This window comes from Myotis yumanensis, unplaced genomic scaffold (genome assembly GCF_028538775.1).
Source record: "Myotis yumanensis isolate MYYU_CA2020_CCGP unplaced genomic scaffold, mMyoYum1.0.hap1 SCAF_6, whole genome shotgun sequence".
Taxonomy (NCBI): Eukaryota; Metazoa; Chordata; class Mammalia; order Chiroptera; family Vespertilionidae; genus Myotis; species Myotis yumanensis.
Genome location: NW_027223757.1, coordinates 90,988,463 through 91,002,446, shown reverse-complemented (window position 1 = coordinate 91,002,446; position 13,984 = coordinate 90,988,463). Strand labels below are relative to the sequence as shown.

The 13,984-nt window shown below is 44.4% G+C and overlaps 1 long non-coding RNA gene across 1 annotated transcript; it reads right to left on the bottom strand.

Moving 5' to 3' along the window:
• Nucleotides 1-1,052: 1,052 nt before the first annotated feature.
• Nucleotides 1,053-10,705, bottom strand: LOC139012576 (uncharacterized). The gene is made up of 4 exons (XR_011471878.1): nt 10,570-10,705; nt 4,752-5,022; nt 2,513-2,672; nt 1,053-1,424 (listed from the first exon to the last, which is right to left on the bottom strand). It is a non-coding gene; the product is annotated as an uncharacterized lncRNA (long non-coding RNA).
• Between the last annotated feature and the right edge of the window lie 3,279 nt (nt 10,706-13,984).

The window sequence follows — 13,984 nt, the reverse complement described above, 5'->3', positions numbered from 1 at the left end:
GGTACATGCAACCTCTCCTGCAGGGCCTGGGAGCCAGCAGCGTGGAGTGGAGCACAGGGCTTTGCATACAGAAAGACCTGGGGTTAGGACAGGGGTGGGCAAACTTTTTGACTCGAGGGCCACAATGGGTTCTTAAACTGGACCGGAGGGCCGGAACAAAAGCATGGATGGAGTGTTTGTGTGAACTAATATAAATTCAAAGTAAACATCATTACATAAAAGGGTACGGTCTTTTTCTTTTTTAGTTTTATTCATTTCAAACGGGCTGGATCCGGCCCGCGGGCCGTAGTTTGCCCACGGCTGGGTTAGGAGAAAGAGGGGTTTAAGGAACTGGCTAATGTGGCTGGGGACAGGGGGAAGGGTAGGCGAGTCTGAAGTTTGCAGGGCATGCGGGCAAGCTGGAAATGTACGCGGGATTTCTATATTCCGATCTTGAGGCAGAACTCCCTCTTCTCCAGAAAACCTCAGCCTTTGCTCTTAAGGCCTTCAACTGATGGGATGAGGCCCACCACATTATGGAGGGCAATCTGCTTTAAAGTCAACTGATTGCAAATGTTAATCACATCTATACATTCTCCACAGCGTCATCTAGACTAGTGTCTAAGCAACCACCTGGGAACACAGCCTAGCCGAGCTGACACATAAAATCAGCAATCACACCAAGCACTTGGGGGCAGGGGATTTCAATCCTCGGAGGCTCGCTTCTTTCTCTAAGTGGAATACCTCATAGGACAGAGGGGTACGTGCACAGAGGGCATAGTAAAGGGTTGCTGTTTGTACTGTTGTGCTGGTGGTGCCAGGAGGTGCTCAAACACACCTGTCGACAATGACAATGCTCTCAGGAGCGCCGGAAGCCAGGCCCTGCTCCTGTGCTCATGCTTTCGGTTGGGTTTCCAGGCATCACACGAAGCCACAGAGGAGTTCCCCTCTGTCTCCCACCCACAGACTGGCCCAGAGCCTTTGGTTCATGTGAAAACCTCTAAAAACGAATCTTTAGGAATTCTTCACGCTCTTCTTTGTTTTGAAAAAAATCTGTTTTTATTGATTTGAGAGAGAGGGAGGGAGGGAGAGGGAGAGATAGAAACGCTGATGAGGTAGAAACATTGATCAGTTGCCTCCTGCACGTCCCCCTCAGGGGATCAAGCCTGCAACCCAGGCATGTGCCCCAACCGGGAATCGAACTGGGGACCTCTTGGTGCCTGGGATGATGCTCAGCTAACTGAGCCACACTGGCTGGGCTTCACTCCCTTCTTTATGGGGACAGGAGGAGGTGTTTGCACAGGGTTTCTTCGTCTTTGAGACAGTGGGGGTTGGAGCAGTGCGTCAGGAAGAATTAAATTTTCCATCTTCAGCAGCTTGTCATCTGAGCTGCATATTCATGTTGGTAAACAGCCAAGCAGGAGCCAGAGGACAGCTCAGTTTTCCTGGAAATCAGGAAATCAATCAAGCTGCCAAACTGAAGCGTTTGCATTGTGAAATACTGGAAACTGTTTTTAAGTAAGAATAATTTTTAAAGAGAAAAATTCTTTTTCATTCTTCCTCTCTCCCTCCCTCCCTCCCCGCCTTTCTTCCATTTCGTACACCCACTTAAACCGTGGGTGTTGCCCACAGTGTGACTGTTTCTTCTAATGGGTTCGGCCTAGGCATGAGTTTAAAAAAAATAGGTGGGATGAGGTATGGGCCTCTCGGTCTCTCTGAGACCTTTCCATTGTCCGGTTAACCGGCACCTTCTCTGCCTGTCCAGGAGTCGGCTTGCCTTTCTGCCCTCTTGTTTCCTGCCCCTTTCCACGATAAAACTGTGATTTCAGCCACCTCTTCCAGGATCAGGAAAACAGTGTGAGATTCCTCAGAAAATTAAAAGTGGAACTTCTCTTTGACCCAGTGATCCCACTTCTGGGAATATAGCCTAAGAAACCCGAAACACCAATCAGAAAGAACGTATGCACCCCTATGTTCATAGCAGCGTTATTTACAATAGCTAAGATCTGGAAACAGCCCAAGTGCCATCAGTAAACAAATGGATAAAAAAGCTGTGGTACATCTACACCATGGAATACTATGCAGCTGTATAAAAGAAGGATCTCTTACCCTTTGAGACAGCATGGAGGGACCTGGAGAGTATCATGCTAAGTGAAATATGCCAGTCAGAGAAAGACAAGTATCACATGATCGCACTCATATGTGGAATCTAAGGAACAAAATAAACTGGATCCAGAGACATGGAAGCATGGAACAGACTGACAGGTCTCAGAGGGAAGGGGAGAGGCCTGCCGACTTCGCCAATTGTCCGAGTAGAATGTATGGGGTGTTATCCAAGGCGTCACTTGAGATAAACTTAACTGTGCAGGTATTGGGACATGAAGTAGTTGCTAGCGAAGAGACTACTCTAAGCAAGCAGGACCGAGGGTAGGCACCATCATCCGGCCCTACATTAATATAGCTAAGACCGCGGAGGCATGACGTCACACAACAATATGCAGTTGCAAATCACACAGCACACGTTATTACTCACAGGTTCCTGGTGCCGTGGGCTCAGACTTAACGGGGTGCCTGGGGAAGAGTGGCGTCCTTGGCGGCAGCAGCGGATCCGTCTTTGGGTGGCTGGCCGTCTGGTTGGGTCGAGTCAGCAGGAGGAGAGCGGCTGAAGTCTCGCGATCGAAGGTTTGGCCGTTCTGCTGTCGGGCATGGAGCAAGGCAGCGTGGAGCGTGGACCAAAAGGATGATCGCTGTCTGAAGTCGGGAACCCGTTTTTTAAGCCTGTTCTGGCCCACGGCAGTCCAGGGGGCTTTCAGTAACATACGTCATCACACAAGCGTTAATCGGAGTACAAGGTGGGTGACACTTACACACGTCATCCTCAGGGGTGTCACGCAGGGTAAGTCTTTTCTATGTCACACACACACACAGGGAGGTGGTTCTCTAAGTGGTCAAGTCTGACCCTTAACATGTCACTCTGAGCGTTCACCCTAAAATCACAAACTTATAAACTAGAAAATTATTACTATTACAGGGGGTCGGGAAGAGATTAACCAAAGAACTTGTATGCAAGTATGCATGACCCTGGACACAGACAATAGTGTGGTGAGGGCCTGGGGTTGGGCGGAACCGGGTGGGGGGGCAATGGCGGGGAGGGGTACCTATAACAGTCTCAACAAGAAAGATTTTTTTTTAAAAAAGAGTACTGTGGTGGGGGAGAAGACACATAGAATACTTTTGACAATAAAGAATTTAAATTAAAAAAAAGAAAGTAAAATTTCTGATAAAGCAAGAGGAAAACAAGAGTACTGTCAGGTATTTGTAAAAATGCCTCTCAGTTGGGGTTTGTCCGACGTTTTCCTCGTGGTTAGACTGGTGATGTGTTTGGGGATGAAGCCCACGGGGTGAAGTGCCACTCTCTTCCCGTTCTATCAAGGGTGACACTATTGACACGACTCACCGCCTAGGTTCGCAGTCTCTGGCCAGATCTGTCCCCTCGGCGGGGATTCCCCTCCCGCTCCTGCTGCCACTGAGCACGGCCCTGAGGAGGGGCAGTCCCAGACCCACTTCCTCAGGAGGGAGCACACGAATGCGATGCGGAGTTCCGTGCGGGAGATTCACTCGGCAATTTACTTGTATCAGAAGGGACTTGGGGTCAAATCCCTCTAGTGTTAACTACAACAATTAAGGCTTCGCTAGAACAAGACTGCGCACAGAGACCACAAGGGGGTGCACCAAGAAAGCATAAAAGATGCGGAGACAAAAAAACATGACAGAAATGGAGGATATGGAGCTAAGAATCGCAATTTTGAGGGCTTGCCATAAATTTGTGCAGAGCCTCACGAAAACTAATGAGACCCTCGATGCTACGATAAAGAAATTAGAAAGTAAGCATACACGGACTGAAATAAAGAATATTATACCCAATAGCAGACCAGAGGAGTGCAAGAATCAAACCAAAGATTCGACAAAAAACACCCAATTGGAAAAGCATAATGAAAAAAGAATCCGAAAATGTGAAGATAGTGTAAGGAGCCTCTGGGACAGCTTTAAGCGGACTAATATCAGAGTCATTGGAGTCCCAGAAGATGAGAGACAGCAAGATATTGAAAACCTATTTCAAGAAATAATGGCAGAAAACTTCCCCCACCTAGTGAAAGAAATGGACTTACAGGTCCAAGAAGCGAAGAGAACCCCAAACAAAAGGAATCCAAAGAGGACCACACCAAGACACATCATCATTAAAATGCCAAGAGCAAAAGACAAAGAGAAAATCTTAAAAGCAGCAAGAGAAAGAGGCTCAATTACCTACAAGGGAATACCCATACGACTGTCAGCTGATTTCTCAACAGAAACTTTGCAGGCCAGAAGGGAATGGCAAGAAATATTCAAAGTGCTGAATACCAAGAACCTACAACCAAGATTACTTTATCCAGCAAAGCTATCATTCAGAATTGAAGGTCAGATAAAGAGCTTCACAGATAAGGAAAAACTAAAGGAGTTCATCACCGCCAAACCAGTATTATATGAAATGCTGAAAGGTATCCTTTAAGAAGAGGAAGAAGAAAAAGGTAAAGATACAAATTATGAACAACAAATATGCATCTATCAACAAATGAATCTAAGAATCAAGTGAATAAATAACCTGATGTACAGAAAAAAAAAAAAAAAAAAAAAAAAAAAAAAAGAAGGGACTTGGATGTTTCTTTACTACTTTGGCTTATAATCCAATAAATAATCTAATAAATAAAAATAATAAATAAGGAAAGCTTTACCGTTTGACCTGCTATGTCGGTGTTCTTCCTTTTGTGGGAATGGAGCCCGTAGCCGAGACCGCACTCATCCATCGTGCAAACACAGGAGGCCCTCGGGTGAGTGGGGGCTATTGTCCACTTCCCACGTGGATGCTGGTCAACCTCCACGTCCCCTGCGGACGGGCATCCTGAAGGCCCTTCCTCTTCTCTTCTTCCTCGTTGACCCTCGCAGTCTCTTCCATCCCTGTGTCCAGATTCCCATCCTTGGTGAGGAATCTGGGGGAACTTCATTCTGTTTGTATGAAACAATAAAGCCAAATACAATAAATAACATTCCTAGGTATTACAGCTACTTCTAGGTGCACTGTCTTGGGTACTTTAAATATGTAATTTCTAATCTTCACACTAATTACAAGTAATTACTATTCCCATTTTACATCCATGAAAACTGGATCTCCGAGAATTTAGAACCACCCCCTGAGGTTTCCCTCCTAAGTGTGCCGCCCCCTTCACTGGTCCCTCCCCCTCCTCCCTCCCCCATGACCTTGGGCGGCCACTTCCCGCTGAGCTCACTTTCTTGTCTGGCAACACTGTTGGATGCATTCAATGCGACTCATGAAGAGTCTTCCACACAGAGCTCAACAAATGGCACCTGTTATTACTGTCCATTTCATAAGGATCAAACTCATGTTTTGTGTTTTTTAAAAAAAACTGTCTTTCTATTCTTGGTTCTCTTTTCTGCTTATGCTCACTTCTAATGATCGCTTCTACTCTCCTGGCTTTAAATGTCATCCATATGCCAATGAATACCAAGTGCATATCTCTACCTCGGATCTTTCCTCTAAGTTTTAGACACCTCAACATCTCCACCTGAGTGGGCTTTTTTGTTGTTGTTTTTTTAAATATATTTTATTGATTTTTTACAGAGAGGAAGGGAGAGGGATGGAGAGTCAGAAACATCGATGAGCGAGAAACATCGACCAGCCGCCTCCTGCACACCCCCCACTGGGAATGTGCCCGCAGCCAAGGTACATGCCCTTGACCAGAATCGAACCTGGGACCCTTGAGTCCGCAGGCTGATGCTCTATCCACTGAGCCAAACCGGTTAGGGCTCACCTGAGTGTTTTAAAACAGAACTAGAGGTTCATCTTCCAGTAGTGGTAGCGTAGCCTGTATTGTAGTATAACAAGAATGGACCTTGGGAAAAAATTTAAAAACCCAATTATTTGAAGGAACAGGAGAGAACAAACACAGACAGAAACTGGAGCGGTGCCAACCACCGATAGAGGGCGGGGCAGCGGCTGAGATCTGTGATTGAATGATTTTGCCTGAAGGCGCGAGGTGCACGGGATGCCCAGGATTCAAGCGCAAACTTGCTAGTTTTACTGGTTTAACAAGTCAGAGAATGGGGTTTCAAAAGGAAATCCAAGAAAGAAAGAAGCCACAATGGCGTTCTAAAAGTGCATATAAAATTTGACCAAATCCTTGGCTGACTCCTGATCAGTGTAGGTGCAGGAGGTAGTCCAAGGGCCCCAGCAGAAAACAACCAGAAAAAACAACCGAAGCTGAAAGAACTGAGCGGAAATGTTAGCTGCTGCCAACCTGAGGGGACACAGAATTAGAAATGTTATGCCTGCCGGCTTAAAAATAAACACGCTTTTTAAAAAATGCATTTGTATTGATTTCAGAGAGGAAGGGAGAGGGAGAGAGAGAGGAACATCAATGATGAGAGAGAATCATTGATCAGCTGCCTCCTGCCTACCCCGCAATGGGGATCAAGCCTGCAACCCAGGCATGTGCCCTTGGCCGGAATCGAACCTAGGACCTTTCAGTCCACAGACCGACGCTCTATCCACTGAGCCAAACCGGCCAGGACAAAAAATAAACACTCTTTAGAGCAGCGGTTCTCAACCTGTGGGTCGCAACCCCTTTGGGGGTTGAACGACCCTTTCACAGGGGTCGCCTAAGACCATCAGAAAACACATATATAATTACATATTGTTTTTATCATTAATCACTATGCTTTAATTATGTTCAATTTGTAACAATGAAAATACATCCTGCATATCAGATATTTACATTATGATTCATAACAGTAGCAAAATTACAGTTATGAAGTCGCAACGAAAATAATTTTATGGTTGGGGGTCACCACAACATGAGGAACTGTATTAAAGGGTTGCGGCATTAGGAAGGTTGAGAACCACTGCTTCAGAGGAAGATTAAAGAATCTAGATTTTCTACAATTTTCATCTACAATGCCCAGGATTAAAAGATTTTTAAAAACTCACTAGACAGAAAAATGTGACTCCTAGCCAAAAGAAGGGCAGTTATAGAAACTAATTCTGAAATAACTCAGCTATTGAATTAGTAGATGAAGATTTCAAAGGGCCTATGATAAATATGCTCAAGGACTTTAAAAAATACACCCACAATGAATAAACACATGGGCAAATTCAACAGAGACTTAGTTAGACACTATATAAAAAATAACCAATGACAATTCTAGAATCAAAAAGCACAACATCTTAGGTGAAAAATTCACTAGATAGTCTGAATAGAATATTGGAGATAGAAGAAAAGTGAACTTGAATAAAAATCAAAATAATATACACTAATCAAAGGAAAAATATTTGAAAAAAATAAGCAAAGCGTCATTGACTTGTAGGACAATATCAAGTCATCTAACATACATATAATTCAATTTCTAGGAGGAGAGGAGATAGACAATTGGACAGAAAAATCATTTGGAAAAATAATGGCCAAAAATTTGCCAAATTTGATAATAAATATAAACGAAGAGATCCAAGAAGCTCAACAAACCCAAAGCTTGATAAATACAAAGAAAATCACTCCTGAAACACATTATAATCAAACCACAAAAAATCAAATGGAAAAAGAAAACCTGGAAAGTGACTAAGAAAACCGACACAGTCTGGCCGAGTGTGGCTCAGTGCTTGAGCGTTGACCTATGAACCAGGGGGTCATGGTTCGATTCCTGGTCAGGGTGCATGCCTGGGTTGTGGGTTCGATCCCCAGTGTGGGGCATACAGGAGGCAGCCAACTGATGATCCTCTCTCATCATTGATGTTTCTCTCTCTCCCTCTCCCTTCCCCTTTGAAATCAATAAAAATATATTAAAAATATATACACACGAAAAAGCGGAAGTCCCCACCCAGCCTGACAGGAACTTCTGGCTCCGATTGCTTGGGTCTTATGTGGCCTGAGTGGGGCCCACAGAGCCGGGATGGTTCTGCTGGAGAGTGAGCAGTTCCTGACCGAGCTGACCAGGCTCTTCCAGAAGTGTCGGCTGTTGGGCAGTGTGTTCATCACCCTGAAGAAGTGTGATGGCCGAACTAAGCCCATCCCAAGGAACAGCTCATGGAGGGCTTTGAGCCCTCAGACAAGTGTCTGTTAAGAGCTACTGATTAGCACAGTCATGAGCTCCAAAGAAGTGAATAAGTTTCAGATGGATTATTCAAACCTATTGAGAGCAAACATGGATGGGCTGAAGAAGAGGGACAAAAAGAGCAAGTGTAAGAAGAGCAAAGCAGCACAGTGAAGGGCTCCGGATTCCCTGCTTACACCAACTAACCACCAAATTGCTATTTTTCCTTTGGTTTTTACTTTTGGCCACAAAACTAGGTTTTTGGTTCCCCTACATTAACTGTTTTCATGTGAGATTATGTTCGTTTTGGACGGAAGAAGAGCTGTGATGTTTACAGGGTAGTTATAAGAAGCCAGTTTGTTTTAGATCTGGCTAATTGGTCTATGTTGCCTACTTGCATATTCCTGGATTTTAGTTAAAGAATCTGTGCATCTGTGCAAAGAACAATGCATCATTAAACCTGTCTATTTATCAGCAAAAAATTATATGTATATATATATATATATATACACACACACACACATTTATGTGTATACATTTTATTTGTTAACTTTAAAAATAATTTTTATTTTAAATTATAGTTGACATATAATATTACGCATATTAGTTTCAGTGTACAACCCAGTTATTGGACATTTATATAACTTATAAAGTGATCACCCTGATAAATCTAGTACCCATCTGATGCCATACGTAGACATAACAATATTATTGACGATATTCTGAAACAGGAATTTTTAGGGGTGAAAAAGACAGGTTTAGGGAATTTTAGAAATTAAGGGGACCGTGGAAGAAGCACCGGGCTGCAGAGCAGCAGAAGGCTTATTTCCATAGAATAGGGGAGCTGAAAAGCTGCAACAGGTACATGTCCACAGAATGAGGGAGCTGGGAACAGCAGAAGGTTCGAACCTCCCATGTGAAGTTCGACCTTTGAGCTCAGACGTTACTATAGTAACGAGTCCAAGGAAATAGTGACCAATCGGAGGGGATATCAAGGCACAAAGATCTACAGCCTTTATACGCGTGGAAACAGGGGCTCGTGGGCCCCCTCCCGCTCCCCACGTGGGAGTCTGTCCTTGTTCTTCAGTAAATTTCCACCTTTGCTATACACCTTCCGTCCCTGGATTCATTCATCGATTCCCACGGACAAAGAACCGGGAACCATTCTGCCCAGGAGAACACCTGGCAAGGATGTGGAGAATAGTGTGGAGTTTCCTCAAAAATTTAAAAATGGAACTGCTGTTGACCTAGTGATCCTACTTCTGAGAATATATCCTAAGAAATCAGAAGCACCAATCAGAAAGAATATATGCACTCCTATGTTCGTAGTTATTTACAATAGCTAAGATCTGGAAACAGCCCAAGTGCCCATCAGTAGATGAGCGGATAAAAAAGCTGTGGTACATTTACACCATGGAATACTATGCAGCTGTAACAAAAGGATCTCCTACCCTTTGAGACAGCATGGAGGGACCTGGAGAGTATCATGCTACTAGTAAGTGAAATAAGCCAATCAGAGAAAGGCAGATATCACATGATCTCACTTATATGTGGAATCTAATGAACAAAATAAACTGACGAATAAAATAGAACCAGTGGCATGGAAACCTGGAACAGGTTGAGTACTCTCAGAGGGAAGGGAGTCAGGGGCAAGAGATTAACCAACGAATTTATATGCATTTATGCATTACCCATGGACACAGACAATAGGGTGGTGAAGGCCTGGGGCGGGGTGGGAACTGGGTGGAGGGGGGCAATGGGGGAAAAAGCGGGGGGAGGGGGGATCTGTAATACTCTCAACAATAAAGAATTTAAGAAGAAGAAAGCGTGGGTGGGGGAGGGGGGACGGCGGGGGGCGGGGGGCAGGGGGGGGGGGGGGAGGCAGTCCGTTACTGGCACAGTACTTCCTGACGTCAGGGACAAAACTTCCACAGAACCAACCCAGGTTGTCTTAAAGGCACCTGCGCACGCACCTGCTGCCTCTTGGCGGCAGTAGCTGCTGCTCCTGTTGTCTTGACATTTATTAAAACTGAACCTCTTCCTAAAAGCATCAAACCATCCTCTGCTGACATTAAACTCTCCAGCTTTAGATCCTTCACCTTCCCTTTGCTTTTTCTCAAATCATATTAGAGCCCATAGGTATGCCTTCCCTGTGGCAACCCTGCACCCACTTAAAAACTGCATTTTCTTTTCTTTTTTTATTGATTTCTGAGAGGAAGGAAGAGGGGGAGAGAGATAAAAACATCAGTGATGATTGAGAATCATTGATCGGCTGCCTCCTGCACGCCCCCTACTGGGATCAGCCTGCAACCTCGGGCATGTGCCCTTGACTGGAATTGAACCCGGACCCCTCAGCCCGCAGGCCCACGCTCTACCCACTGAGCCAAACCAGCCGGGGCAAAACTCCATTGTTGATATCAGAGAAAGTTACTTCTCAAAAAGTTTTCATACCTGCTGTCACAGCTGCAGCGGCGGCTTCATGAATTCCCTTTTCCCTTTTTTTCACCCTGGCCCTTACGCGGGACTTATTTATCCTCATTTATCGTGACCCGTGGGCAGCCACAGCACATGGAGCAGCTCAGCCTTTTCTTCTAGTTCCTGCGCTTCTTGGAGCAACCGGCAGCACCACTAGGGGCGCTCTGAGCGGGCCCCCTGGTGCGACCCCAGGTTCATGGCTTTGCGCTAAATCTGATAAAAGCAAGAGACCAGGCTTTCCTGCCACCCGCGCTCACAGGGGCGATGCACCGCTCACGCCGCGACGACTGCGTCCTGCTGTGAGTGGGGAGGCTCGCCACGCTGCGCGCAGCCCTCGCACGGGAAGCGGCCACAAACGATCACAGTAAACAGGGTGCCCTGCAGGGGAGTCTGTGCGGTCGTGTTTTCGCATCCGTACATTTGGTTACATTTATCTTGATGGCAAATGGCACATGTACAGCCTGTGTTTGTGTAGGTAAGTTTTGGTACATTTTAACTTTATAATGGATTTGTTTTATGGTAGTAAATGATAAAATAGATTAGTATCTACCTATATCTTATGTGTTCATGACATGCCTAACTTTTTCTCTCTCTTTTTTATGTATTTGTAGGCTATGCAGTTTGTCTGCAATTTTTTTTCAAATTGTTGCAAATCTCCAAGATTTTTCAGTGTATTTCTTGAAAAAAAATCTGCAGTTAAGTGGACCCACGCAGTTCAATTTCATGTTATCCAAGGGTCAACTCTATTTGTAACCATTTTTTTACATTTTAAATTTACCTTTTTGTTATTCATTTCTAATTCAATCCCATTGTGTCAGAGAATATCATATGGATACTAGTGATGTTTTTAAAAATAGAATTTCTTTTTTAGAGCAGTTTGAGATTCACAAAAAATCTGAGTGGACACTCAATATAGTTTCTTTTCTCTCTCTTCAATATAGTTTCCGTACGCTGCCTCTCTTCCTCCCCACCGTTTCTCCTATTATTGACATCTTGTGGTATCTTTATTACAATCATTGAACCAATATTGATATACTCTTATTATAAAGTCATCATTTACATTAGAGTTCACTCTTTGTGTTGTTTTTCCATGCATTTTGTGTGTGTGTGTGTTTTGTTTGTTTGTTTTAAATATATTTTTCTTTATTTCAGAGAGGAAGGAAGAGGAAGAGATTGAAACATCACTGATGATAGAGAATCATTGATCCGCTGCCTCCTACACGCCCTGCACTGGGGATCAAGCCCACAACCCCGGCGTGTGCCCTTGACCAGAATTGAACCCAGAACCCTTGGGCCCGCAGGCTGATGCTCTATCCATTGAGCCAAACCGGCGAGCGCTATTTCCATGCATTTTGATGCATAATGTCATGTATCCACATTACAGTTTCACACAGAAATATTCCCCTGCCCTCTGTGCTCCATCTCCTCATCCCGCCTCCCCTCCGGCTGCACCTGGAACCATCGATCTTTTCACTGTCGCTCTAGTCTTGCCTTTTCCAGAGTTGAGCTCACACAGTAGGTGGCCTTTACACACTGGGTTTTCCTTTAGCGACATGCATTTACAGTTCCTCCGCGTCTTTTGTGGCTTGATAGCGCTTTTCTTTTTCACACTGAATAACATGCCAAGGTCTGGATGCACCACAGTTTGTTTACCTTCGTTGCTTCCTGTCTGGGGCAATTACGAATAAAGCTGCTATGAATGTGTGCAGACTTTTGTGTGGGCATAAGTCACCAAGTCCCACTATCCGAGAGCGCCCAGGCATGCCGTCCCTGCTTGTAGCGATTGCTCTATGTCTCACTGGCATTTGAAGAGGGCAGCTGAAGTGCTTAAAGAAGGGGAACCCGTGCATCTCACGAGGTGCTAGGTAAAGGCAAGGGTGTGTGGGCTGAGGGACCCCAGTATCCGGGCTCCCAGCACACCAGCTCTGGGCAGCAGCTGAACCATCAGCATCAGGTGGGCAGGTGTCTGTGAAGCCAGCGCCCTGTGCTGCTGCCCCCCGGTTCTGTGCCCTGCCAGAGCCAGTAACCGGGGCCTGTGCGCACTCATCTGCCTTCTGAGTGACTGACAAGCAGGAGCTGCCACCCGCTGGTCCTGTGGTGTCTCTTACATTGTCGGAGATTCAAGTGGGTGTTTTTAAATGCCAGATGCTAGTGAGTAATTACACTAGCAACAAAATCCCTCTTGAATCGACAGAGAATGTACATATTTATTTATTAGTTCTAGTAGGGTTAGTGTGTGTGTGTGTGTGTGTGTGTGTGTGTTTTGTCTACTCCTTACCTAGTATTTTATTATAAAGGTTTCCTAAGTTTCCAAGTGCAAAAACAATAAATAAAGTATTATATATGCTTAGCCTCCCCTTTGGTACATAAATGTATAGTGTACCCACTGACACACACTGCTAATCTGAAATTAGGAAAATGTATATCAAATCACACTATAGTGTCCTTTGCCAAGTATCGTTTTCTTCAAAACCTCACCTAAATATTGAATGTTATTATTTTTTTAAAAACTCAAATCCAGAAGACATCATAGGTACTCCTTCCCAGTTGTTCAAGTCTTTTTCATCTTTTTTTTTTTTTGGTATTACTCAACAATTTGCATATTTCTTATTAAACTTATTCCTAGAAATATCTTTTTAGTTACTATTTTTTAAAATATATTTTTATTGATTTCAGAGAGGAAGGGAGAGGGAGAGAGAGAAACATCAATGATGAGAGAGAATCATTGATCGGCTGCCTCTTGCATGACCCCCACAGAGGATCAAGCCCACAACCCGGGCAGGTGCCCTTAACAGGAATCGAACCCAGGACCCTTCAGTCCACAGGCTGACACTCTATCCACTGAGCCAAACCAGCTAGGGCTTTAGTTACTACTTTAAATAAAACTCTTCTTCCATTAATCTACTGGTTCCTGAACATTAATTTTGTATTCAGTTACCTGACTAAAGTCTCTTGTTATATGTAGTAGTTTTTCAAGTGTTTCCCTTAGATTTTATATCATTTACAAATGATAATTTTCCTTCTCCTTTTTTTTTTACACCCCTCAGTTCTCCTCGTGTTATTTAATGGGCGCAGCTGGAGGATTACTCAGAAATGCAGCCCAGGTTCTCATGAAGGTCTTGGTCATGACTCCGTCAAGCATTGACTAGCCTTTCTGCTTGGGACTGTCCCTCATGATTACCTTGAAAAGGACCATTCTGTGTTAGTTATAAAGAACATCTCTGACACACACTTAAGCTCTGCAGGCAGAGTTTTTCAGGGGAAATTCACATAATGTAAAATTAACCATTTTAAAGTGAAAAATTCAATGGCATTTAGTATATACGCAGAACTATGCAACTACCACCTCTACCTAGATCCAAACATTTCATCGACCCAAAACTAACCCCAC